This window comes from Ambystoma mexicanum, chromosome 6p (genome assembly GCF_040938575.1).
Source record: "Ambystoma mexicanum isolate Mex_15411 chromosome 6p, UKY_AmexF1_1, whole genome shotgun sequence".
NCBI classification, from domain to species: domain Eukaryota; kingdom Metazoa; phylum Chordata; class Amphibia; order Caudata; family Ambystomatidae; genus Ambystoma; species Ambystoma mexicanum.
The window spans coordinates 671,088,764-671,115,643 of NC_090935.1; positions in this window are offsets into that span (position 1 = coordinate 671,088,764).

Below are 26,880 nucleotides of genomic sequence, written 5' to 3' on the forward strand. Positions count from 1 at the left end.
CAGCTGTGCCTCAGACAGTCCCTTTGTTTGTGGCAACACTGGGTTGAAGTAAGTAACACACTGCTGAACACAGCACTCAACAGCACATGCTGGTCTGACTTGGGCTAAGCTGTGTCCTGTACTCCTCGACTGCTGAATCTCCAGCTGATCTCAGTGGCAACTTTGGATACAGAGGGATAAATGGGATAGATAAGATGATCATGTGTGTAATTTCAGCACAGGTGGTGTGCGAGAGGCTACACAACCCATGTGATGGTCTGACATATATATTCTGGCACACAAACATGACTGTAGTGTCTGACAGGACATATTCTTGCTTTGCTTCTAAATATTATTAGAAACCACATCCTGCAGTCTCATATGAAGCACAGTTTAGGGTTTCTAAGCCAGATCTTTCGTTTTTTAATGTTACATCAGGAAAGGAGAGGACCTAGCAATTCTCTTATTGATTTCATGTGCAAGTTCATCACTACCAGGTCGGTGCTGCAGACCCCAGTCAATGTCAAGGGATAGGCTTCACGGAGGGACTACTTCACCTTAATGTCTACTTTCCTTAAGCCTCAGCCGAGGAAAATCCAGACGCTTCCCAACAGACTGGTCGCTGTGGCTCATATGTCTCACACTCTGCCCGACCTCTATTGTCCTTCAAAGGCATGCACGAAATGGACAACTGCCCTCAGGGCCGCAGCTTTATGGAAGAAATGGCAGCAATATATGGCTTTTCCCCTAGTCCATGTTGGCAAGAGAGTAACAATATTCTTATACTGCAGGCCCATGTGAAATATAGCTTTCTCTTAAAATCTATGTATCATATGTTTGTCCTTCTGTAGGCTGTTGATTTCTTGGAGTCATAGATGTGTGTGATGTGTTGCATTTTGATAAGTTGTTCATTTTGTGAGGCCCATTGCTTCCGAGTCACATTTTACATGTTATTGTGTGGGATCTCAGTAGTGGGTCAAAGAATAGAAGAAAAGCATGACAGGGTTTAGTTAAAAGCAATATTTCCAGAGACACATGGGCTAGATGGAGCCTGGGGTCCCCTGCTATATTAAACAGGCCAGGCATTTCAGGAGCCACATAAGGAAAGAAGGAAGGCCCTTTACCCTGGAATAGGGGGTGCAGAGAGTGGGGGCTCCCAAAGCATTGATACGAACAGAAATGCGACATTCACAAATAGAGTGTGAGGTGTTCCTTGGTCTGTTGTAGTGTCGTCATGTCCACCTTTACATTTTTCATCACCCTATCATGATCGTGATGGACCCAAAACCCCTACTCCCAATTTTCCAAGGGTCATTTCTGCGCACACCACTCCCATTAGAGCACTTGATTGCAACAGTCAGATTACATGGTCACTGTCCATTTCAATGCAGTGGCTGGCAACCCCATGGATTACCTGCTGGGTTATCCAGGTCTTCGGGCGTCGACATCGGAGGCAGTGGAAGTTGAGGCGAAAGCTCTGGTTAGCATGGTCACATCGATGACTCCTCTAAAATATTTATCACTTTGATTGTCCTGCTGCTATTTAAATACGTTTTCAGCTGTGTGCACATCGTGATTGTCCTGCTGGTGTTTAAATTCATTTTCAGCTATGTGCACATCTTGATTGTCCTGCTGTTGTTTAAATTCGCTTTTAGCTGTGTGCACATCTTGATTGTCCTGCTGCTTTTTAAATTTGTTTTCAGCTGTGTGCCCATCTTGATTGTCCTGCTCCTGTTTACATTTGTTTTTAGCTGTGTGCATAACCTGCTTTTCATGAGAATGTGTTAACAAGTCCACCCCTCTGTACTCTGTCTAGTCTGCTACCGGTTCCCTCACCCTTCCTCAGTCCCATTGTCCCTCTGTGCTGTTATTCCCCTCAGCCATACATCCACTACGTCCCCTTCCTCTGCATGTTCACTGTTTTTCTGTGCATATTACCTCCCACAGCTCCCATTGTTTTTCTCCCAGTCTTGTTCCCTGTCTCCCCCCCTCTACCTTCTGCTCTCGCTGCACCTCTCTGGCCTCAGCCTGGTTAAGTGTACCTCACTCTCTGCAGTTTGCTCTGGCGCTATCTATCTCTCCTATCTTCTCAAGCTGCTTCTCTATCTCTTATCCTTCACCCCTTACTAAGTCTGTCAGGAAGAACCTCAAGAAGGGCATACTGAGCTCTACCCCAGGCCTTCCAATTGCAGTCACCTATGTCATTGCCTCTGTCAGAGAGACTCTCACAGACATACTCTGTCGTTCCCTCACCTGTCCTATGGACTCTCCATATGATTGCTCTTCTCTCTCCTTTCTCTTCTTTGCCCATCAATGGTGGCACCCGCTGTGAGGTCTTTCTTGCCCTCTCCACCTCCAGGGGCATCATCAATGTCTACTGCAATGGTACCATCATGGTCTAGGGTCCTCAAACCAACCTTCTACTCTTTCATAGGCTCCTCCCCCGCCTTATCAACCTCCCTCCGCCTTTTGCACCAGCTCCTTCAGCTGCCCTGGCTCCCATGCCAGCTGTGCCCACCTTGGCTCCCTTGCCACCTCCTAACCACCCTTCTACCCTCGCCATGGCTTTCTTGCCACCACCCCACACATTGACAACCCCATCTGCCTTCTCCTCTTGGGTGAACCAGTCACCCACTAACACTGTATCTGGGGCTCCCTTGCCCCCTGTGGTGGCTCCCGCACTGGCTCCCGCCTCACCCATTAAGGTCCCGGCTCCCTTACCGGCCTTGGCTCTTCTGCCCCCTCCACCTCTGACCTCAGGTACTATCATCACTTAGGGGGGCCCACTGTCCCCTTCTCCCCCCGTAAGTCTTTCACTGATTGCAATCTGCTCCACATTGCCATGGTAAGCACTCGCTCAGCTGTCAAACACTCCTCTGACATCTGCAACCTCCTTGATCTCCTGGATTGTGATGTTCTTGCCATCACTGAAACCTGGTTCAGGGATTGCTCTGTCACAAGTTTTGACACACTTCTCCCAGAAGGCTACACAATACTCTCTCTTCCTAGACCAAACAGACCAGGTGGGGGAGTAGCATTGATCTTCCCTGAGTGTATCCCTGTGTCTGTCATTCCCACTCAGGCCTACTCATCCTTTGAGTGCCTGATCTGCAGGCTGTCCCTCACTCCAAGCTCTTCACTGCTGCTGTCCACCTTCCATCGGCCACCTGGTCAGCCCCCCCTCTTCCTTTCGTAATGGGCTGACCTGGCCTCCTCTCTCCTTTCCTCCTCTTCTCATCTCCTCCTACTAAGTGATCCCAACATCCATCTCGACTCACCTGATTCCTTAAGACCTTTATTTAACCTTTGGGACTCTCCCTTTCTTTCCATTTTACCGTCTGGCCCAACGCACAGCGCTGGCCACACCTTGGATGCTCTCTTCTCAACTGACATTCCGCTATCTAGCCCTCTCACTACTTCTCTCTCCTGGACTGATCATTTTCTCCTCTCTTCTCACTTGAAGCTCTCTCCTCCCGCTGCATAGGTAAGCCCGGCACTGCCTCCCGTCTACAAGGTCATCTGACCCATGAAAAGAGTCTCAGTAGCTGCCTTTGCCTCCACCTATTATGCTCCTTCTACTCCTACGACTGACTCCCACCCTGCCACAGCCCTCTCAAACTTTATCCTCTCTGGTTCCAATACTCTTTATATTCTTGCCTCTGTCATGAGGGTACGACTGAAGCCTACCAAAAAGTGCAACTCTTGGTATGACTCCAAATCAGCTTCCGTTAAACACAAGAGCAGGGCAGCCAAATGGAAATGGGATTCCTCTGGCGCACCCTCTGACAAACTGGCCTGCCGCCTCCTCCAAAGGCAGTATAGACTCTGCATCTGCTCCCAGAAAAGAGTCTTTATACAAGCCTGCATCTCTGCGGTATCCAATAACACAGACACACTTTTCAAAGTCCACAAGGAATTAGCCAACCCTACCGCAGCCTCCTCCACCACCTCGCACCACCACCTCGCACCATCCACCACACATGACACAAAGTCAGGCACGCACACAGTGTCAATGAAAGGGAAGGGGCGCCTGAAAGCAGACATGGATGCGTGTCAAAGTGCAAAATAACACATATACTGCATAGCACCTGCATCACACACAAGCATGTGACTGGAATAGTCCTTCCACAAACATGACTGATGCCAATACACAGATGGCACGTAGTATAGCCATAGCAGGTTGTCAACCAGCCTCAGATGGAAGTTGAATACTACTGACCATGGGCCATGTACAATGCATGTCAGATGACATTTCATGGAATTCCCTATTAGAAAACACACATGTGTCACAGGGTGCAACAACGCTAGGGTGTTGTAATACAGTGAGGGCAGGCATACGGATTCAATAATGCTAGGTCACATTGACATCACGCAAGTGAATAGGCATATTGAAGGGGATAACAGGGTTTAGAAGTGTGTGGGTGCAGTGCAGTACATGGGTACGGCCTCAACTACGAATAAAAACACAGATCCAGTAATGTCAATGTCGTGGCCTGATGGCAGTGTAAGGGTAAGTGCCGTCATCATGTATAAAGTGTTGGTAGTGGTTGTATGGATACAGTAAACCCCACCCCCAAGGGTGGGGGTGGCTGGGGGGCAGTGCATGGGTTTAAATGGTTGCTCAGTGTCGTAGCAGACAGTGTGGGCAGGTGGCAAGTGCATTCTCTCAGTCATCTGGGACTACAGCAGGGGAGAGGAGGACAGAAAGCACAACACATGAAGAAGCATCAAGCTACACCTCCAGTTACATAGAGGCAGGGAGGCTGTACCAGAGGGAGGCCCCAGCTCAACACAGATGTGAACCACAAACTAATTTCCATGAGGAGCAACTGACCCTGAGGGAGTAAGAAAGGGATGATCAAAGACCATGAGAATGAAGTAAATACTGGAGGTGGAGTTGAAGGAATTACTGGCCCAGGACCCATAGGGACTTGCTAAGAATGCACAGGGTTCAGGAATGAACACTCATAGCCACTGTGAGTCTGTGCCATCATCACAGTCCTAGGGAGATACCTTGCACCAAGCCTAAAGGACTTTTCACACAGTCCAGGACTGGCAGAGTTGCAGAGGGAAGAGTGTAGAATCATAGAAATCCTGGTAAAGCCTGTTGCAGTAGTCCATCATAGGAATTACCAGTCCTCTGGAGACAGTGAGCTGCTGGGGGGATGGAGAGGAAAGGAAGAATGCCTCTGAGGATGAGCAACTTGCAGGGTGACCTCACAGAGATGTCAGTCATGTGATGATAGAAGGCGACTGTTGAGTGGAAGATCATCACAGGCTATCCGCGACCACAGGTTGGAGCAAGAATAGGGCCAAGAGAGGCTGGACAGAGAGTGTCATGGAAGGGGGGAGCAGGTGTGGTGATGAGGATTGCCTCTGTGTGGAGCATATGTTTTGTATGCAGTCTGCATGACAACAAGCACGTATCAGTCCAACATCACATGGGTCACACATGACAGTCATTACAATGTAGCCTGAACTGGCAGACAATCATAACACATCACCCAAGCAACATACACATGGCATATACACACACGGATCACCACTCACCAGACATTCCCTCATATATTGGCAGGTCTCCCACGCCTTGGATCTGCTCCACTGCAATGAAATCACTAGCGATCTCCTCATGTCCAGTGAGTTCATCGTCCTCTAGTGGTGACCCACTGCCAGTCACCATAGTAGAGGCAAACTTTGTAGCCAGCTTGTCTTTTGCTCGGTGTTGGAATTCATTCCAACACTTCACAACATCACCATCTGTGCGCCTCTCATAGCCCAAGACGCTAATATGGTCAGCGAGGCACTGCCAGTGGGTCATACGCTGAGCAGGTGTATGTGTGCTCCCTGCCTGCACCAGCATGTCACAGCCATGTTCCAACATGTAGTCCACGAGCATCTCCAGTTCCTCATCACAGAAACTCCTCTTTCTCGACGTGTGGGACTCCTTTGCCGTGTCTGGGGTCTTAGCCTGTACTGCTGGAGCATGCTTCTGCTTCTTGTGAGGTGGTGCAGACCCTGAGTGGCGTGTACCGTTCAGGTCAGCAGGGGCTTGAGTACAGGTGGACTGGCCTATGGAATCAGCCACCAATGTAACTACAGAAGGTCAGCTTGCAGGTATCAGTAGCTGGGTGCTGTTGCCAGGACTCTGCGCCACACGTGTCTTGGCCTTAGTGACAAGGGACTTGGCCCCTGAGTCACACTGGGCCGGGACCAATCCATTCCTGGCTGGGTGACCCTGAGACAGGGTTGTGGTTGCTACAGCTGCCCCTGCAGCTTCCAGACCTTGGCCGGTGTGAACAGCAGATGACACTGCTGCTCCAGATCCCCGGGTGCCGGTGCCTGGAACTTGCACAGCACGTGTCTTGGCCTTCGGGACATGGAAATCGGCCATTGAGTCACCCTGTCCCTGTGCCGGGACCACTACCGTCCGGGCTGGCTGACCCTGAGCCTGGGTAGTGGTAGCCTCAGCTGCCCCTGCAGCTTCCACACTCTGGCTGCTCTGGACAGCAGATGGCACTGCTTGTCCAGGACCACGGGTGCTGGGTATGTCAGCAGCTGCTGCATCTCCCTGGCCCGGTTGGGTGTGGGGCATAGTTCTCCCTGCATGGTCCTGCACACCTTGCCCACGTGGACCACCTTGGCCACCTTGGCCACCCTGGCCACGTCGCCCACCTTGGCCAGCTTGGCCACCCTGGCCACGTCGCCCACCTTGGCCACCTCTGGCAAGTCGGCCACCTTTGCCTCCCTTCCCACTTGTTGCCCTCCCAGTCATGGCACTGATGGACTAGCACAATGGGAGGTGCAGCCAACAATTGTCCTGGGCAATTGGAGTGAGGGGCCAGGGTACGTGATGAAAAACGTACCACTGTGCTCCAGAAAGGCTCTATGTGACCCCTCGTGAAAAAATAACGGGTCGCGCAATGCTCAGGCACCCGAAAAACAAAAATCAATGTGTACGTGACCCCTCGGTAGCCCACGTTGAGTAAAAAACATCCTGCAGTACACTGTGTCACCCAGCAACACAAAAAATGTGTACGCGAGGAACACATAGGCTACTATGACCTCGAAAATGGGGTACGCGTCACACAGGGGCAACCATAGTGGGAAAAATGTGTGCACGACTCACTGTCTGTCTCGTAGAATGAAAAAAATCACACGTGTGTGTGTGCACGTAGGCAACTCCCGCGCCAAAACAAGAAGTACGCACTGCCACAGTAGTGAAGTATTTGCGTGTGAACCCACAAAAATATATAGTTCACGCATCCATCCCCACGAAAAGCATGTACAGTGCACTGTTGTCCTACGCAGACCTTTAACCCGATACTGATTGACAACGCTCAAAGTCCAGCGCATGTCACGTAACTTACGCGCTTAAGGCCTTTCCTCTGATTACACGCTAACGCGCTGTTTACGCATGTGTGGAGTCACTCTGTTTACGGCTGGCCGCGCGAAAGAATATGGAAAAACCACGCTCCTGCCTACAAGGCCATTTACCTGCCTACAACTGCCAAAGCGGCCTCCTACGAGCCATCTGCTGATGCCAGCCCACTCTGTGTGCCTGCTGCCCACATGCCCTGCATTGTGGTGCCTGCTCATCAGCCATTGCCAGTGATCCTGTCGTTGTGACCACCTCTGCTGATCCTGAAGACTCCTGACTGCAGTACCACCGCTCCACAGCCCAGCCCCAGGACCACCTTGCCCACCCACACCTACCTCATGGGTTGCCATGTCTGACACCATACCATCTGAGGCAAGTGGCAACCCCCAGCAGAGAGGCAGAGGGCTGTCAGCTTCTCACCCAGGGAAGTTGGCATCCTGGTAGAGCAAGTCCTGGGGCATCATGAAGCCCTCTTCCACGGCCCATCGCAAGTTGGCAATGAAGGACGGAAGAAGATCTAGGCAGACATTGTGGGTGCCATCAATGTAGAGGGGCTGGCACCCCGCGACTACCATCATGTCCACAAGTGCTGGGAAGACTTCAAGTCCAGGACCCACAACAAGGCCCGGTGCCTCATTAAGGCTGGTGATGATCGAGTGAGGTGCCGGGGCCGGTTGACCACCGACGAGATGAGGGTCCTGGAGCCTACCCAGTGCTGTACCCCCAGGTCTTGGAGTTGGTGCTCCATCTGGAGTCGAATGGTTCATGTGTTCCTGTCCACCACTGAGCATGTGCATGTTGACATGTGGCTGGAGTGTGCACCTTGGCCTTATGTCTGGCATGCCTCCTGTACAGATGTCTGTGTGCATGTCCCTGACAGTGCTGCATGAGAGTCCATTCAAGCGTGTCCCACATCAATGGTGTCTATGTTGCGCACCGGCATGTAACGATGCACACATGTTTGCATACCTGTGTCTGGTCTGGGGCATGCAAAAGGTGTGACACATAGGTGCTTATGTCATCATCATGGATATGCATGGTGTACATGTGCGTGTGCCTGAGTAGTGAGTGTGTAACTGCCCAACATTCCGCATGTATGTTACTTGAGTTCTTGATTTGTGATTGCCTCACGCTGCCAATTTGCCCTTGAGTGCACTGTGACGTGATAACTCCATGGCCTGCCTCATGGCTGTCAGGTGATGTGTGTGAATGAGATGTGTATGTCCCATGATGTGTGTGAGCTGAATACAGAATTATGATCTTGTGTCAGGGCCTTGTCCATGGATGTGAATGTCTGTTGTGAATGATAGACATGTTTGTGAATGTGTGTGAATGGCACTTCCCTGTGTGTAGTGGAGGGTGATGATGGTTGTGATCTTTGACAGTGATACTGATGTACATTTGCATTGTGACAAACACACATACACACATATGTTCAGTAGCCTGATGTTTGTGTTCTATGTTTCCCTATCCACAGTGACGATAGAAGAAGAGGGCGGAGATGGCCCTGTGGAGCACCGCAGCGGGGATGCCTCCACCAGGCACAGATGCAGGGCCCAGTCCTCCTCCCAGGTACCGTCATCTTCCGGTAGTGAGGAGACTGGTGCTGCGTCCATGACAATGGCCTCAGCTGCTGAGGGGACGCCCAAGAGGGTGAAGTTGGTCATGGGCACCTCAGCAGTGGGAGGGACAGGTGAACCCACACAAGGGCAATCCTATGCAGAAGACAGTGGGGAGTCATCCAGGTTGGTGGTGGTGGAGGAGGAGCAGGAGGCCATATCAGCCCAGCACATGGGGCCCGGCTGGGGTGATGAGGTAGGTGTGAGTGGTGCAGTCCAGGATCAGGGGCCGGAGGCAGTGCAGGTCACCGTGGAGGGGCCTGTGACTGATCTTGTCCCTGGAACTGCGACTGCACCAGTATGCACCTGCGGGCATGCCTCAGGCCGGACCCCTCCACAGGTGGCGGATGTATCCATGCAAACAGATCGTCTACTACCTGCGGATGAAGCAATTTGTCACAGGGTGGATCGGTTGCTAGCCGTTGCTAGCCGGTATTGTGAGGCATACAGGCACCATTCGTGATGATGTGCAGGCTTCCAATCGTGGGCTTGCACATTATCACAATGAGGTCTATCGCCTCATTAACTAGCTAGCTCAGTTCCTGGTCACAAATCTGGTACATGTGCTGGCCACTGCTGCAATCCCCTCTTCCTTTTCCTCGTCTGTGCGCCAGTGTCCTCCCTGCCGTCTTCCAGCCCAGATACCACCAGGGCCCCCTGTGTACCTGTCCCAACCCCAGTGGCCAGTCTGGTGGAGATCACATTCCTGCCACAGTCGGGAGTCGAAGGAGGATCAGCAAGGGAGGAAGTGCAGGCACCAAGAAGGAGGGCACGTGCACGACAACCCCGAGTTGTGTCATCATCCCGGAGGCTGTCCTTGTGGCGAAGGCACCGGGCATTTTGGCAGCAGCAGGCTCAGGAAAGGAGGCAACAGGACTCGGGGCGTTCATCATCAGAGGGGCAGGTATCGGCCATCGGGCAGGAGACAAACGTGGACCTTACGAGGGGGAAGCCGAGGCCCGCCTACTGGAAGTGGATGCAGTGTTCGATGACGCCCTGGCGAAGAATATGAGAGAGCATGGTGAGTGGATGGACTAGCCTGCTGCCTTTGTATATAGTTCTTTAGGAGTAGGTTTCATTTGTTTTTTTCTTTTTATTTGGAGTTCCTGGACTTTGCTCCGCATCTTGTATATAGTTATTTTTGTATTGTATTTTTGGGATTTTTCTATATGTTTTGGGACCATGGACCCTGGATCTTTGTAAATATTTGGACTTTAATTTGGAATGGTTTTCACATGATATGTGATTTCATTTGCACATACATTAATGGACAAGGACCACATTTTTGACTCTTTCATTTTTTACATCACATTGATTTTGGTTTTCACTTTATTTTGATTTTTCTTTTGGTTCATGCATGTTTAATTTGTTGTTTTTACTGTGTGTGACTTAGATACATGTTTTTTAATATCATTTTTTGACATTGAAATCGAAGTGGTATCTGGTCTCAACGGTTTAGTGCACGTTTCACTCCTCCTTGACGCATTTGCGTGTCCCTGCTGTTCACCAATGTTGTTCATGTGTGTGCACATGCATGCATGTGTGATGTTAGGATTCACATGACATAGGGAGCATGACTAATGGATGGGTGTTAAGGTGCACCAGGGGGATGCAGCGTGTGGTGGCATTTTAGTTGGCATGTGCTGCGTGGTTGTATGTTGGTCCAATGTGTTTTGGGGTGGGGGGCGGGGACATGTGGCAGGGCCTGCCTGCAGGTTGCCGTCACTGGTGGGGGTTGGGGACATGAGGCGGGGCCTGCCTGCAGGTTGCCGTCACTGGTGGGGGTTGGGGACATGAGGCGGGGCCTGCCTGCAGGTTGCCGTCACTGGTGGGGGGTGGGGACATGAGGCAGGGCCTGCCTGCAGGTTGCTGTCACTGGTGGGGACATGTGGCGGGGCCTGCCTGCAGGTTTCCGTCTCTGTTGGGGACATGAGGCGGGGCCTGCCTGCAGGTTGCCGTCACAGGTGGGGACATGAGGTGGGGCCTGCCTGCAGGGTATGGTCACGGGTGATGGGGTGCCCATGTGGTGTGGGCTGCCTGCAGGGTATGTTCACGGGTGATGGTGGTGTCCCATGTGGTGTGGGCTGCCTGCGGAGTATGTTCACTGGTGATGGTGTGGGTCCCATGTAGTGTGGACTGCTTGCGGGGTATGGTCACGGGTGATGGTGGGGGTCCCATGTGGTGGGGGCTGTCTGCAGGGTGTGGTCATGGGTGATGGGGGAGCCATGTGGTGTGGGCTGCCTGCGGGGTATGTTCACGGGTGATGGTGGGGTCCCATGTGGTGTGGGCTGCCTGCGGGGTATGTTCACAGGTGATGGTGGGGGTCCCATGTGGTGTGGGCTGCCTGCGGGGTATAGTCGTGGGTGATGGTCGGGGTTCCATGTGGTGTGGGCTGCCTGCAGGGTGTGGTCACAGGTGATGGGGTGGCCATGTGGTGTGGGCTGCCTGCAGGTTATGTTCACGGGTGATGGTGGAGATCCCATTTGGTGTAGGCTGCCTGCGGGGTGTGGTCACAGTGATGGGGGGCCATGTGGTATGGGCTGCCTGCGGGGTATGGTCCACTGCTGGGGTCTGGCTGTCCCGTGAGGAGGCGTCTGCTTCCAGGGGAGTTGTGCATGTATCACAGGGTACACGCAGGCCTTTCCACGTGATTTGACTGGTGCGAGCAGGGTACGCGATTTCGCTGGGGGGCGGACGGGGTACACGCAGGCCTTCCCATGTGATTTCGCGAGTGGGGTACATGATTTTGCTGGGGTGTGGATGGGGTACACGCGGGCCTTCATACGCAATTCGGCTGGTGCGAGCAGGGTACGCGATTTTGCTGGGGTGCGGACGGGGTACGCATGGGCCTTTCCACGCGATTTGGCTGGTGCGAGCGGGTTACGCTCTGATTTTGCACGCAATTACAATGGGGGGGATGTGTGCTGGGTCACGGATGGTGCGGGGCGTTGCGCCGTATTGGGCATTTCACTGTCTTTTGCCTGCGCATGGGGGTGTGTTGGGGGCGTTGCTGGCGCTACTTGATGTTCATTGCGCCACGGTTACTAATGCCTCAGAAAATCCATGAATACGCGTGCCGTGCAATTGCTGGTTTGTGCCACAGCTGGTGCATGCATGGCACATACTCCTTCACAGCGTGCAGCACTTGTGCTGCTTCTGCGCTGGATTCTATGAATTGGGCCCTAAATCTGAAGATTTAGCAACATTTGTAAATTATGTTTTCATGATCCTGTATTTACTCTGATATATAAATTATACATATTAGTAGGATATGGTTGTACTGTATTTATCACAGTTCGTACAGTCAAGTGTGAAACGCATGAATTAATGTAAAAACACACACACCTTAATATTGCGACCATACTGTTTTGGAAAACATGTACACAATACATGTTTGACATTTAAAGCATTACACAGTAACAGGTTTTGGATTGAACTGTTTTTTTACATTTAGTATTATGCAAGAAAAGCACAAGGCACAAGATGCAAACACTTTACGTAAATTGTTTCTATCCTACAAACTTTCAGAATTGTACATGCAGTTTGTTTTAAGATGTAACTTAAATCAAGAAAAGGAGCAGCTTTGAACCATGTAGGAGTTCACATTAGAGGTAGAATTTGAACCTTTAACGTTGTGAGATGTAATGGTGCAGTGGTTAATGGCGCTAGGCTCATATCAGGATGTCATGAGTTTGAATCCTCTGTAGAGCATTTTAATTTTTACAAAAAAGGAATAAAATTGGCGTTTCGTATTTTTATTTTTAAAAAGGAGGATTATAATTTGAAAAACGAAGAGACAGACTTACCGTGACACGTGAAACCATTTTTTGTGGCATGGCATGTGACACCTGCTAGTGGCACGTGTCACTTGTAGTGGTGACATGCAGTGGCACGTGTCACTGGCATATGACACATGCCATATTCAGCTCCAACCCCTACTGGTACTTTATGCATCTGCCAGAAGAAAAAAAAAAATCTGTAGAAGGTACGTTATGCATCCAATAGCTTCCTCCAGCATTACAGTGAAAATGTTCTTTTAATCTATAGAAAAACATTGAGCTCATGTTCCTGATTTAAACCCAGTGAGAGACAGCGTTATTTACATAATAGTTTGGCTTCCTGTTGCCGTAACGTCAGCTCTATGTCGCCACCTCTCAAATGTGGTTGAATCTGTAAAAGGCCAATAAAGTTGATGTCTTTAGCGTTGTCCAGCTGGTGATGCTTTTGCCAGTGCGCGGCTAACGGTAGTCTGGTATCTTGACTGTTGAGATGGTGCAAGTGTTGACGTATCTGAAAACGGACTTCTCGGATTGTACTCCCAATGTACATTTTCTTACACACACTTTGGATGCCATAAATCACATATTTAGAACGATAGTTAATAAAGTCCTGTATTGTGACTTTGAGTCCTCCATGGCAGATAAATTCCTTAGTGGGTGATAAGGCATACTGGCAAAAATTGCAAGAGCCACATTTGTAAAATCCTGACGGCTTGGTGCTCGCTGTGAGCCAGTTATCCTGTCTGATTGTCTCAGGTTTTAGAAATGAGGGACTCAGAAGGTTCTTCAAAGTGGTAGCTTTTGTAAAAATAATGTTTGGTCGCTCTGCAAGATAATTGGTCAAATCCGGATCTAAGAGAAGTATATGCCAATGGTTTTGAAGTATATAATACAGAAATTTACTGTTTTGTGAATATTGGGTGATAAAGCTCACATTTTTGGGGTGAGACATCTCATCCAATTTAGCCTTAGCTTCCAAGAGTTTAGTCCTGTCAATCATTTCTAAAGATTCGGTAGTTTGTCTAATAAGTTTTTTAGAGTACCCTCTTTCCTGAAATCTGTTGGCAATTGACTTACATTCTATGTTGTATGCTGTTTCTTTACTATAGTTTCTTTTTGATCTGAGAAATTCTCCCCTTGATATGTTTTGGATAACACTGCGTCAATGGCTGCTAGCAGCATGTAAAATAGAGTTCACTGCAGTTTCCTTTCTGTGCGTACAGGTCTGGATAGTGTTCTGCTCAATGTTTATTTGTAGATCAAGGAACACTATAGCATTAGCATTCAAATGTGATGTGAAATTAATGCAAACAGATCCACTTGAGGGGATCCACAAAGGGTGACGACCTCTTGAAGGACTTCCTGAGCTAGTTCCCACTCGTGAGGGACTGCTCTGCCTGCTCAGAGCATCCACTGCTGTGTTCTCCTCTTTGGCTAGGTGAACTGCCGATAGGGAGATTCTTTCTCGAATTGCCCAGTACCAGAGCTACATTGCCTCTCTGCACAGTGGTAGTGACCCTACGCCTCCTCTTTTGTTGAGGTAGTTCATGGCCACTGTATTGTCTGTCATTATCAGGACATTCTTTCCCAGGACCAAGGGTAGGAAGGGCTTCAGCGCTAGTCTGATTGCCCTCAGCTCCAAAAGATTGATATGTAGTTTGGACTCCGATGGAGGGACCGCTGACTGTCAGATCGTTGGCATGGGCTCCACACCCCGTGAGTGAGGCATCTGTCACTACTGTAATATCCGGCCATGGTTGCCAAAAGAGTTCTCCCTTCAGAATATTGTCCTTGCAGGCCCACCACAGAAGATCCTGTGAGACCCTGGATGGAATCTGAAGTTGGTCTGACATTTTTCCTGAGAACTGGGACCACTGTGTCCTTGGGTGTCCTTGGAGCCCAGTGAAGGAATCTCATTCTCAAACGGGCCTCTGGCACCAGAAAAATGCAGGCTGCCTCCTCTGGCACCAGATAAATGCAGGCTGCCATGAGGCTGAGAAACCTAAGCATAAAATTTAAAAAAATAATTTAAAAAAAATGAATCGAAGGCCGGCAGATTCTGGGAATTCTGAAACATTATAACCTTCTGAAGAATGTCTTGAGCCCTCACCTCAGGTGGTGGGCTTTTTCCCAAGGATGTGTCTAGTACAGCTCTGATGTACTGGAGCTTTTGGGAAGGTGTCATAATGGACTTCTTGTAATTGAGGGAGAATCCCAGTCTGTGAAGAGAGTGGCAGGTGAGTGAGATGATCCAGAGCTTGTTGAGGATATCACACCCTGATCAGCCAATTGTCCAGGTAGGGGTAGATGTGAATCCCTCCCTCTCCTGAGACTTGCTGCCACTACCGCCATCAGTTTGGTGAAAACCCTCGGGCTGAGGTCAGCCTGAATGGCAGAACTTAAAATTGAAAATGAGAACCGCCAACCTCATGTATTTTCTGTGCTTGAGATGGGTTGGCACATGAAAATAAGCATCCTGAAGGTCCAATGGCACCAACCAATCCTGTAATTGAAGGGCCTGAAGGATCTGAGAAAGTGCGACCATCTTGAACTTATCCTTCCTGCGCAACTTGTTCAAGTATCTCAAGTCAAAGATGGGTATCAGTCCCACTCTTTTTTGGGAATAAAAAAATATGGGGAGTACCATCCCTTATTCCTCTCCGCTATAGGTACTGGTTCTATAGCACCTTCCTCTAGAAGGGTTAAAATTGCCTGCACAAGGAGCATATCCGGAATCCTCAAAGAGTGGTTTCCCGGTGGATTATTCTGAGGTCTTCTTATAAAAGGAAGGCAATTACTGTGGGCTATGGTTTCCAAAATCCAAGCATCTGAAGTAATGTCTCGCCATTCTTGCAGATGCTGAGACAGTCTGCCGCCCACTGGTGACCTGTGGCTCAAGACCTCATGTGGCAGCTGCTGCAGAGGACGATGGTAAGGAGGCTGCTGCTTAAGCTGACTTTGAACCTCTACCTCGTTCACCACAAGGAAATCTTCTTTGGCCTCTTTGACGGCCATTCCTCTCGCCCTTCCAACCAGGGACGTCATTTAGGGGTCGCCAGAGGTCGCAACTGCGACATCTGAGGTCGCCCTTGCGACCTCTGAGGTCTGCCATGCGACCTCTAAAAAAACCCCCCCCTTTTTTTTTTTTTTTGTATTGCACTCCTGGGCTGTGGCCAGCACCATGCGGCTGTTTACTGCTGGAGTGGCTGGCTTTCTTGTTCAGGCCCCTTAAAAAAGAAAAATAAGAACAGAGTGCCACAAGTCTAACACTTTCAGCACTGACCCTAAATAAGCAAGAATAGGAATACCAAATAATGTGTCTTTCTGGAATTCTATACAATAATTGCTAGACTCATTAAAGGTTTATTTCAGGCACACTTCAGGGGGTGAGTCACTGATTTAGTCTGTTCTTAAACTTCTCAACTCAGCCGTTCATCCTTCTGAGGTCGATAAATGAACACCAACACAGGTTGGGTGATATTGGGTGTATATTTTTTCTATATAAAGCGCATCCATTCTTGTATGAAATGTACATCACATTATAGTGATATCGTAACCATATTTTTCGTAGTGTACAATGCTATGTGATGCCACATCCTGTTTTGTCAATGGGTGAAAGGTTGTGTTCCATCACTTCCCGCAATATGACTTTGGGTGGGGTCAAATGACATCACTTTGTGTGATGTAATTAGGGGGTCAAGGGTCGTGTGATGTCATTTCCGCTACCCCTGGCATTTTGGGGAAATGACGTCCCTGCTTCCAACTGAGGAGTAGTAGCGAAAAGATCTACCCCTGCAAGGTTGCCCACTAGGACGAAAAGGCTGAGGTTGCCTAATAGCGGTGCCTAATGATTTGGCTGCCGCCTTTGAGGTCTGCAACATCCCAAGGCTCTCGTCAACCTTGTTGCCAAAAGATGAGACACGTCAAAAGGCATGTTGAGAAGCCTAGAGTGCACATCCGGTGCAAAACATGACTTCCTCAACCAGGCAAATCTGTGCATGACAGTGCTGGTAGCCATGAATCTGCTGATGCTATCTGCAGAATCAAATCCTGATTGAAGGGACTCACACATGGCCTCTTTGCTGTCCTTAACAATAGCTAAGAAACCGTCCCTTCCCTCTCCTTCGGGAATGTGCTCTGCCGCCATGGAGATACAGTCTCACAGAGTGTATGAAAATTTTGCGATGGCACAAGTTGAGTTGACAGATTTCAGTGCCATGCTACCTGCAGAAAATACCTTCCTCGCCCATCCATCTACGGCTTGTCGTCCCTATCAGGAGGGATGGTAGGATATTCTGCCTGTTTTGAAGTAGCTGTAGCTGCCTGCACCACCAGACTCTCTGGAGTGGGCTTACTCCAACCTAAATACTTGACCACCTTTGACATAAACTGACGATAGGAAGAGTCAGCATGTTCCCCTGGTTCAGGCTTTCCGAAATCCAGTTCTGGGGAGGTATCAATTCCAACTGCTTTTTGCAAGTTTTCATATAAATCTTGCATCCTCAGAGATAAAGCTCTCTGGTACATTGGGTATACCGTATGTAACCCAAATGGTGCTTCCTCATTATCAGAATGTTCGTCCTCTTCAAAAATAGAAGTAAGGGACTTGAAAAAAATCCTTCTTCGGGAGAGGAGCATAAACTGTGTCTGGTTTTGTACCACAGGCTTCGACGTCGTCGACATTTTCTTTGTCGACATCGATGTATGAGGAGCACTAGGTGCCGACAGCTTGGCTGGCAAATGTTGCACAGCCGGCGAAGACTTCGCTACCGAGGGCCTGGCGGGTGTCAACGGCACCACTGAAGGTGTCGATTACCTCGACTTTTCACCATGTTTCTTGTGATCCTTTGTTTTTTCAGATCGGGGCCTCGAGGGCTCCCTATGAGGATCAGGTCTTTTACCTGGGCTCGAGGGTTTTCGACCAAGACCTCTCCTTTCCGGCTTCATCCGAAGGCACGGTCAGAGCAATTTTTAATATTTGGACCCTGAAGGCTTATTGAAAGGTTGAAATTTTCAACCAAATCGATAAAATAATAAATAAAAAGCAACCATGGTTTTTGCAAAGTAGGTTTGTTTATTACATTAGGCTTCCGCAGTTCAAGCCTGCATGTGCACAGTCTCCTAGGGACCAGGGAGGGTCTAAGTGCTGTTCCAAACTAGCAATCAAAATAAATGTGAACATATAACGGTGCCAGCAAGATAGTAAATAGGTTGGTTGCCGCTTTAAAAAAAAAAAAAGATTTGTTCCTACAGCAGTGGCCTTCATACCTTTTTGACCCAGAGCCGCCCTAATACAAATGTACTTGGCTTGGGGCCCCCTATAGACATGGACTACAACATTTGTATAGGTTCTGAACGGTTATCGCGTGCTGGTGTAGAATAATGCCCAAATGGAGGTGTGGGTTACAAACACCAAATTCTTTCAAGATCATTGCTTGCAATAACTCAATTGGATCAGAGGACACATCTTTGTAAACACAGTATTCAGAAATGTTTGCAACAATACAGAGGACTTGGACTAAAAGTAGTGGTGGATATTTATTTCCCCCCAAAAGAAAACAGCCAATATTGCTGTCCTACAGTAACGTTTGACATGCAACTGATGTAACTATTTGTTTCTTATAGGAATGGTTCGGTCAAAAATGTTTATTGCCCCTACTAGTCGGCCATGTGTTTTTAAGCCTAAGTCGCTCGATTTTAGAAAAATTTCCTATGGACCTTACCCGAGTTTTCGTCCATTAAACGCACGCGAAAACAGGCATCAGGGAGCTACCATTTTGTGATAATCCTATCATTTCTCCCATCGCCCTGGCTGACCTGCTTTTGCGGCACTAAATCATATCCCCCGCCCCTGAGCCTGACATTATCAAAACCTTCATATTCCCCGCCTCTTTCCATGACGTTTCTGTGCTGCGTAGGCAAACGCGCCCAGTCGTCTTCTACGCGACTTTACACAGAACCCGGAAACCAACACAGATCAGCTCACAACACAGCGCGCCACAATTCGGAATATGAAACTGTACTTTAAAATCAAACAGCAACACGGTACATTTGGTAAAGTACATTTATTTGACATTAAATGTTTATAGAATATTCAGCAATTGCCATATGAACTCCAAAAGTCATTTATTTTCTTTTATCTCTATCCGCAAATCCGTAAAAGTTTATCATGGGTCACGCGCTGTTCCTTTATGGTACACAGGGTGTTGGTTTTCGTTCAAAGAAGCCCTTTTGTCACACGTTGAACCGCAAGGCTTTCCATCAAGTAGGCACTAGGCCAGCGTAAAGGTTGATATGTTGCTTCTAGCCGCTAGTACCGCATAAGGGCATATGGGCCCTTAGCGATCGTCCCATAAGATCATCAGGATGGTGCAGTTGTTTACATTAAGCTGCAGCTGGCGGTTAAAAAAAACCATCTGCCGGTGTCTGAAACTGGTGGCAGTGGCAAAAGGGAAGGATATACCTATTTTGAAAACATAAAAATGTATAATTAGTCTCGCCAGCCGATCTTTATTAATATTATTCATTTTATTTATTACGGCCGAGCTGAAACTATTTGCTTTCAAGGATAGTGCAATGGAGTATGTTCGGCTCTAAAATCAATGCGAAAACTAACGAAATAAATCAAGGTTAGTACACAATGAGAAACAACTTTTTGTCTACATGCGTGTGGAATGTGGACCTGCATGCCCATGTGCCCGCTACAAGGACGATCCCACAAACGTTTTCAAAGCTCTTAATTCATTCATTTATTCATGCATCCATTCATTAATTCTTCATTCCGGTATAAAAGCGTCTAAAGAGTTACTTACATTATATTTGCAATTTCCATTGTGTCTGTGCGTAATGCAGTCCGTAAATCCCACTGTGCTCCTGACAACGATTTTTCGTTTACTGAACTAACATGAAACTCGGTCTAGTTTCAGAATTTTCTGCCTTATCTCTTACGTTATTGCACCCCCCACCCTCCCTTCAAATGAAGTTCTTTCGACATGGTCCCTGTCTCTCAAGGTCAAAAAACAATAGAACCTTATACTGCCAGTGCGAGTTGTGGGCATCTTCAGGGCGCGAGCTGAAAATCAAAACCGCTGACCTTCACTAGAAATGAGCATACATTCTTTCTTTGCAACATCCCGTAGTAAAGCCATCAGTTAGAACTTGAAGTTTCGAATCCATCTATGTAGTGCGCCTCAATGTGCAAATGCGAACTGGCTTCTCTCCCATCTGCAACGGCTCGCTTGGCGCGTTCTAAGGCCCCCAATTTTGTCCTTGTTGTCTGCGAGCCTTGAAGCCCTAAAGAACCATAACTATTGAGACTTTAAATTTTTTGGGGAAGGTCAGGGAAAGTATAAAGTACCCGAGGAGTTGAGTTGAAAGTGAGATTTATTGTTTGTTTGTTTTATTATTTGCAATACGCAAGCCTCCCCTTGGTTAACAGTGCCCAGCATTTAGAAGAGATTGCAAAAATTTGTTACATCAACAAAAATATATACATACACATATAGACAAGGTCAGCAATATGAGGTGAATAGAGAGAGAATTCAAAGAAGACACCCAGGTTGTTCGGCACCCAGGATGGTGAAGGTAGGGGTTAGGGTTAGCGTACTTTGTATGCACACTGTACAATAACATTTATTTACAAAAAGACAATCGTATTACAATTATTTAAACCAGGATTTGTACTTCACAACCAGCTCTCCTTTGGGTGGACATGGCACAGTGGCAATGTTGGGTGGCAATGGATCAGTGCTCTGCACAGAAACGTTCAAAATTCCATATCTGTGCTTCTCTAATACAGCAACAATAAGGCTTTTGACAAAGTCGAACTCCATTTCCTCATAGACTGGTTTGATCACCCATTGCTTACTTCTTTTTGAAAAGGCCTTACTGTAGCGAGGCATCCTTACATTACCCTTAGTCCTAGATTGTTCACGGCTGAGATTCTCGTTATGGGCCAAGACCGCTAGTAGAGTCCTATGTCTCATGCCCTGTATGCTGAAATGCAAGCGCTTTGGCCTGTACTTTAGGCACATATTGTGGAACACCTCCAAACCTCCTGTGTGACAGAATTCTGTCAGTCCCCTCAAATCTCTTGATAGAGTTTTATCGAAAACAATCTTCTCAATGGCTTTGTGTGTTGGTGAAGATGGATTCAACCACTTCTTCTTCTGTGCCTCCACTGGGGACAAAGGGCCATGTTCACATTGGTGGAAATGTAGGTTTTCTGACCAGCGGTGCATGTTGGTACATTGGTGCATCAGTGACTGCCATTTTTCAAGTAGTATTTCCACTGACCCTTCACAAGTTTTGGAGCTCCACCAAAGATGGTTGCTGATCGACTGGGACCACTCTGAAATACTTTCCAACCCTTTTTTTCCCCTCCAGCTGAGATTTTCTTATTGATTGATTTAGCAAGATGCCATACGTCAAATTGATGTTTCATATGTGGGAACTGCTCTCTCATTGTCTTGGCAATTGAAACGTGTCTGTCCGTGGCTATGAGGTCGATGTGCATTCCCCTCGATTCTAGATATTCCACTGATTTTATAAATCCTAGTTTCTCCATGGCCACTGAGGATGTACATTGTGTTACATGCACGACCACCGAACTCACAATTCTCTTACTATCCATGTCCTGAAAGTGGTAGGTGCAGTACTTGGCAGAAAATCCAGGGCTGTCGCACTGTCCATCGCCGGCTAGCCTGAATCGTTTGCCTTCGAATGTACTTGCTAGAGACAATTGTTCAATTTTCCAAGCATCACTAATGACCGGAAACAGATAATCATGTTGGTATTTGTAGTACTGCGTTTTTTAAATGAAATGGAGTCCCACAAACTGAAAGAAAGACTTTAACTTTCTAAAACTGGAGCCACTAAAAAGTGATGCAGCTGCACACAGTAGATTGCCTGCTGGCAGTTTCCCCAGCATCGGTTGTGCAGACCATGAGAACGTATGATGTAATCTACAGTCGGCATGTATTGTGACGTTACTGCCTTGTTTTTGACGAGTCACATGAATCAATGGCTTCCCACATACTTTCCCTCTGACGGAATGCCCACATTTCAGCATACTTATAATATCCATCAAACAACTGTCGAATACTATGTATTTGCCCTCTTTCATTAGACTGTCATCCTGCGTCAAAGTTGTTTCCGCCTGTGACATTGAGGACATTTCACCACATTTGAATGAAATATCGCTGCTATCAAGTTCTGATGCGTCTGTGAATGCTGCTGCTGGTTCATTCTCTGTCATTTCAACATCTGCTACTTCAACATTGATGGGAGAACACAACAATGTCGACAGCTTTTTTGGTGGCAATTTTTTGGCGGGTGTAGATTGTGTAAATTGATCTGCGACTACTTCAGAGCTATCTTCAATACATCCAGTATCATGTTGTTGCGGTGGTGCGGTCGTACTATAGCAATGGTCCTTTACAACTTTACTGGATTCTCCGGACACATTCATTTCATTTTCTGTACATTGGACATGAGCACCCAGAGTCTCAATACGAGTGCGTCTGAATTAATAGTTCCTCCATAGCCTTCATAGTGTAAATGGTCTGGCAAGCAACATCTCTCATTCGCTTCACTGTCTGTGTATGTATAGTTCGTAGACCCACGGGTAACTAGAGGACAGATTGGAAAAGGGATGTTCAGTTTGAACACAAGATAAAGTATAGTACAATTGACTTGAAAAAAACATAAAATAGTCCCCAGCACAAAAAAATTCCTAAAGTTATGAACTGTTTGTAACTAACCTTATTTTTGTTTCTTTTCTTTGCAACTTTTTTGACTCGACCTTCAACATCTGCACGCTGTTGCTCCGATACGTATCCGCATGTCTCCCCTTCTTCTTGCGCTGCAACGACTATATTTTCTGTATCCGCATAGACAGCACGGAATGAGGCTCCATCGACTCCCTGAAACATAGTATTTTCATTACTGTGTATCAAAATATTGTTAGCATAAAACACACGTGAGGACGAACACACATGTACATCTCAATAGCCAATTTAAACATTGTGTGGAACAATCAAACGACAAGTATTCAAGCTCTGATGACCTAGTTCGATGGAGCTGTCAGTATCCATACCTCTGGCTCTGCATGGACTGCCACGAATGATTGTATTGAAGAGGAGGCATCAGCAACTCCCTGAAACACAGTACTTGCGTTAGTATGGTTTTCAATATTGTAAACATAACACACACTTGGGGTCGACGGCACAGGTACATATAAAGAGATAACCACAAATGTTGCATTGTCTAAAAGAATCAAGGAATATTTAAATATGATCAGATTTAATCAACTTATTTCTCCGATTTCTTTACATCTGCATCATCTAAATGGGATCTTGTGATTGTAGTGGAAGCTCCATCGTCTCCCTGAAACACAGTACTTGCGTTAATAGGGAAGAAAGTATAGCAAATGGAATCACGTTATATGATCACGCTCGATGGAGCTGTCAGTATCCATACCTCGTGCTGCTGAAGAATATCTAAGGCTGTTGTCAATGTGGTGCGCACTTCCGAAAGCTGTTGCGCCGATTCGTATCCGCATGGTCCCGCTTCAACCGTAATTACTTGAATGTCAGGCTCTGCATCAAGTGCGTGGGTTGACGATTCAACAACTGCCTGAAACATAGTATTTGCATTAGTAAGGATTACAATATTGAAAACACAACACACGCTTGCGGTCGAAAGCACAGATACATATCAACGGCTAACCACGAATGAAACATGGTGTAGAACAATCAAATGACAAGTGTTCCAGTCCTGATGATCACGGTCGATTGAGCTGTCAGTATCCATACCTCGTGCTGCTGAAGAACATCTAGGGCTGTTGTCAATATGGTGGACGCTTCAGCATCTCCCTGAAAGACAGTACTTGCATTAGTATGGATAACACTAATTATAACTGAAAACAAACACCAGGGGACGACAACTAAGGTGTTTATCAATTGGAAAGCACTAACCAAACAATTGGTAAAATAATCACACGATACATACAAACTCTTACTTGACATACATAAAACAAGTCTGTAGCGGAATAGCCAAGTATGATTACCTGATACGGGCTAGAAGTGGTTGATAACTGCGAGCACGTGACAGAAGTAGAATGTTCTTGCTTCAGATTCAAGGGATAGTCAAGAAGTTGTAAAGGTAAATTGTTTGATAATGAAAAGCCAACTTTTAAAATTGCCATGTAAGGAGACAGAATACTTGAGTAATGCATTTGAAAATGCGCAATATAGCACAGTTCCCTGTGCCCATATATAGATTTCTGTTTGTGGGTTATGAAATCTAAAAATAATATATTGATAAATGTCATTATTCAGAAAGCTATACACTCATATCAATGTCGAAAGTATTACAAATTGGAAACAACACCTAAAATATCAATGAATCCCTTCAGCTACCTACACACTACCGCAAGGCCTAAAGCTAAAAACGGACACTTGATTCACCAGTGGCGGAATGTGGACGAATAGAGGGGGAATAGCGTTTGCGAGCAATTTTCATGTCGATCGCCGTTTATTCTTCTTTGTTGCCCAAAATGTGGTGTACATGTTCGAGGGAAAGTGCCGGTTGCAGATGCGGTATCGATCACCCCTCTTGTCCTCAAAGACTTGTTGGACTCTACTTTCCAGCTCATCCAGTGGATATCCGCAATGTCTGACCCATTCTCTTATTCGATCAACAGTTTTCGGGAATACATGCATTGTAGTGCCTTCAAATTTAGCATGGGTCTTCGAAGGGCAACCGCTAATCGAACAGGCAGGCATTGTTGAAAATTCTGAAAAGTAAATATCAAGATTATTAGAAAACCTTGATGAATAAAAATGTCATAAAAAAGTAAATGAAACATACCATGCTCAATGCAAGGTTTTTTTTGGTCGCCGGAACTATACCAGTTCATCATGTGCGGCTTAGTATTTGCATAAATTACAGAAATTGTTTAAATTATGTGACTAAACTCTGAACATGTGACTCGTCCCTTGGATGTTCTGTCTTGCACGAAAAGGAACCATGCTTACATTATAGACTGGACCCCCGAAGGATGCAATTCGATGACAATTGACACAGATGAAAATAAATAGATCTATTGATAGCATAACAATTGAAACTCAAGTCAATAGCAATGAGACCAATGACCATAGCTCCATTGGGTACTGTATTAGCAAATAGATTGAAATGTAAAAATGACCGAAATATGACTAGGATACATGGCCTTACCTTGACCAACAAACAGTTGGATGCAGCAGGCCGAGCAGTATGTTGCAGGAGAACAGGTAGATGGCCACAGGTAGCACACTGACGAGTTTGCTCGAAGCGGTCACAGATAGCACGGCAACGAGCAGATTAGCATAGATCTCAGTGCTTCTCAGGTAGAAGGTTCAGGAGTTGACTTGCAAAGCACAAAGATGTTCTCATGAGACATATCAAGTGGTTTATAAAGTATTAGAAACAGGGGTGTGTTTGTGAATGAATGACGTGTGTATGTCGTGGTATTATGTTTATTGCAGGGGGGCTGCCTGCCTCGGGGGAGGCCTTCGTGGAGACACGGTGTCTGAGGAGGCCATGTGAGCGATCGCCCCTGGGCGTGGGATACCTTTTGAAGTGTACATGCTGTTTGGCACCTTGGCCGTTTGCGCCCGTGACAGCCCCCCATGCCAGCGCTCATCCTCGGGTGCAAACCGCCTTTGATAGAGGGGGGTGGGATGGATGGGCCTGGGGCGTGCAGATAAGGCACAGGAAGACTGCTGAATGGAGACACACTTTTGTGGATTGCAGGGGGGGCGGCCTGCCTCGGGGGAGGCCTGCCTGTAGACACAGGGTCTGAGGAGATCATGTGAGCGATGGCCCCTGGGCGTGGGATACCTTTTGAAGTCTACATGCTGTTTGGCACCTTGGCCGTTTGCGCCCGTGACAGCCCCCCATGCCAGCGCTCATCCCCGGGTGCGAACCGCCTTTGATAGAGGGGGTGGGATGGATGGGCCTGGGGCGTGCAGATAGGGCACAGGAAGACTGCTGAATGGAGACACACTTATGTGGATTGCAGGGGGGCGGACTGCCTCGGGGGAGGCCTACCTGGAGACACAGGGTCTGAGGAGGCCATGTGAGCGATGGCCCCTGGGCGTTGGATACCTTTTGAAGTGTACATGCTGTTTGGCACCTTGGTCGTTTGCGCCCGTGACAGCCCCCCATGCCAGCGCTCATCCCCGGGTGCGAACCGCCATTGATAGAGGGGGGTAGGATGGATGGGCCTGGGGCGTGCAGGCAAGTGTGTGGGAGCGAGGGGCCATCAGGCCCCTCTCATCCTTTACTTCTCAGTAGAAACTCGTACCAAGTGCCTCCATTAGTGGGTTCACCCCTTGCCCTTATGTGATGTTAACTTTGGATGACATTCGCGTAGATGGGAACACTGAGCAGGACACGGGGCATCCATTTTTGTACCCCCTTTCCACTCCATCTTGGTGACCAGGCCTCACTGCGATAGTACAGCAGAGCACATGGCCCACACCCTCGTTCCCACTCTGACTGGAAAACTCCAGATGTATTTGCAACAGCTAATAAATATAACACATCACTCTTTCTCTGAGATCACGGTCCTGCATGTGAACCAGCCTGAACCAAGCACATAGCTTGTTCATCTCCACAAACGTGTCCTTGCCCACGCACCCTCGCCAGTGGAAACTTACTGCCATTCTGACCCTGTGTCCCTGCAAGGTATTCTCTTCATGTGCCAGACCACTGACCACGCCATGATGTCTGACGTCCATCCTTGAATGGAGACACACTTGATTCATTTAAAAAATCGAAACAACTGTTGTTAAAATATATGTGGTGTTTTATTTTGTATCTTATTTTGATGACACAAAAATACAAAACTTTACACATTGTACAGTTCAGGTTGCAGCACAGCGAGAGAAAATCCCCTGTACTGACCGCTGTCACTCGGGAACGTTTCTCTTATGGCACGAACAGCACAGGCGGGTATCACTCTTCGAACGCTGTGTCCAAGCCTCCCATGAAGCCACCATGTAAAGGAACGATAGGCCACCAGCCTGTACCACCTGTGAAAAGGAATGAAACAAACTGTTTTTAAATGACCAAGATAAGT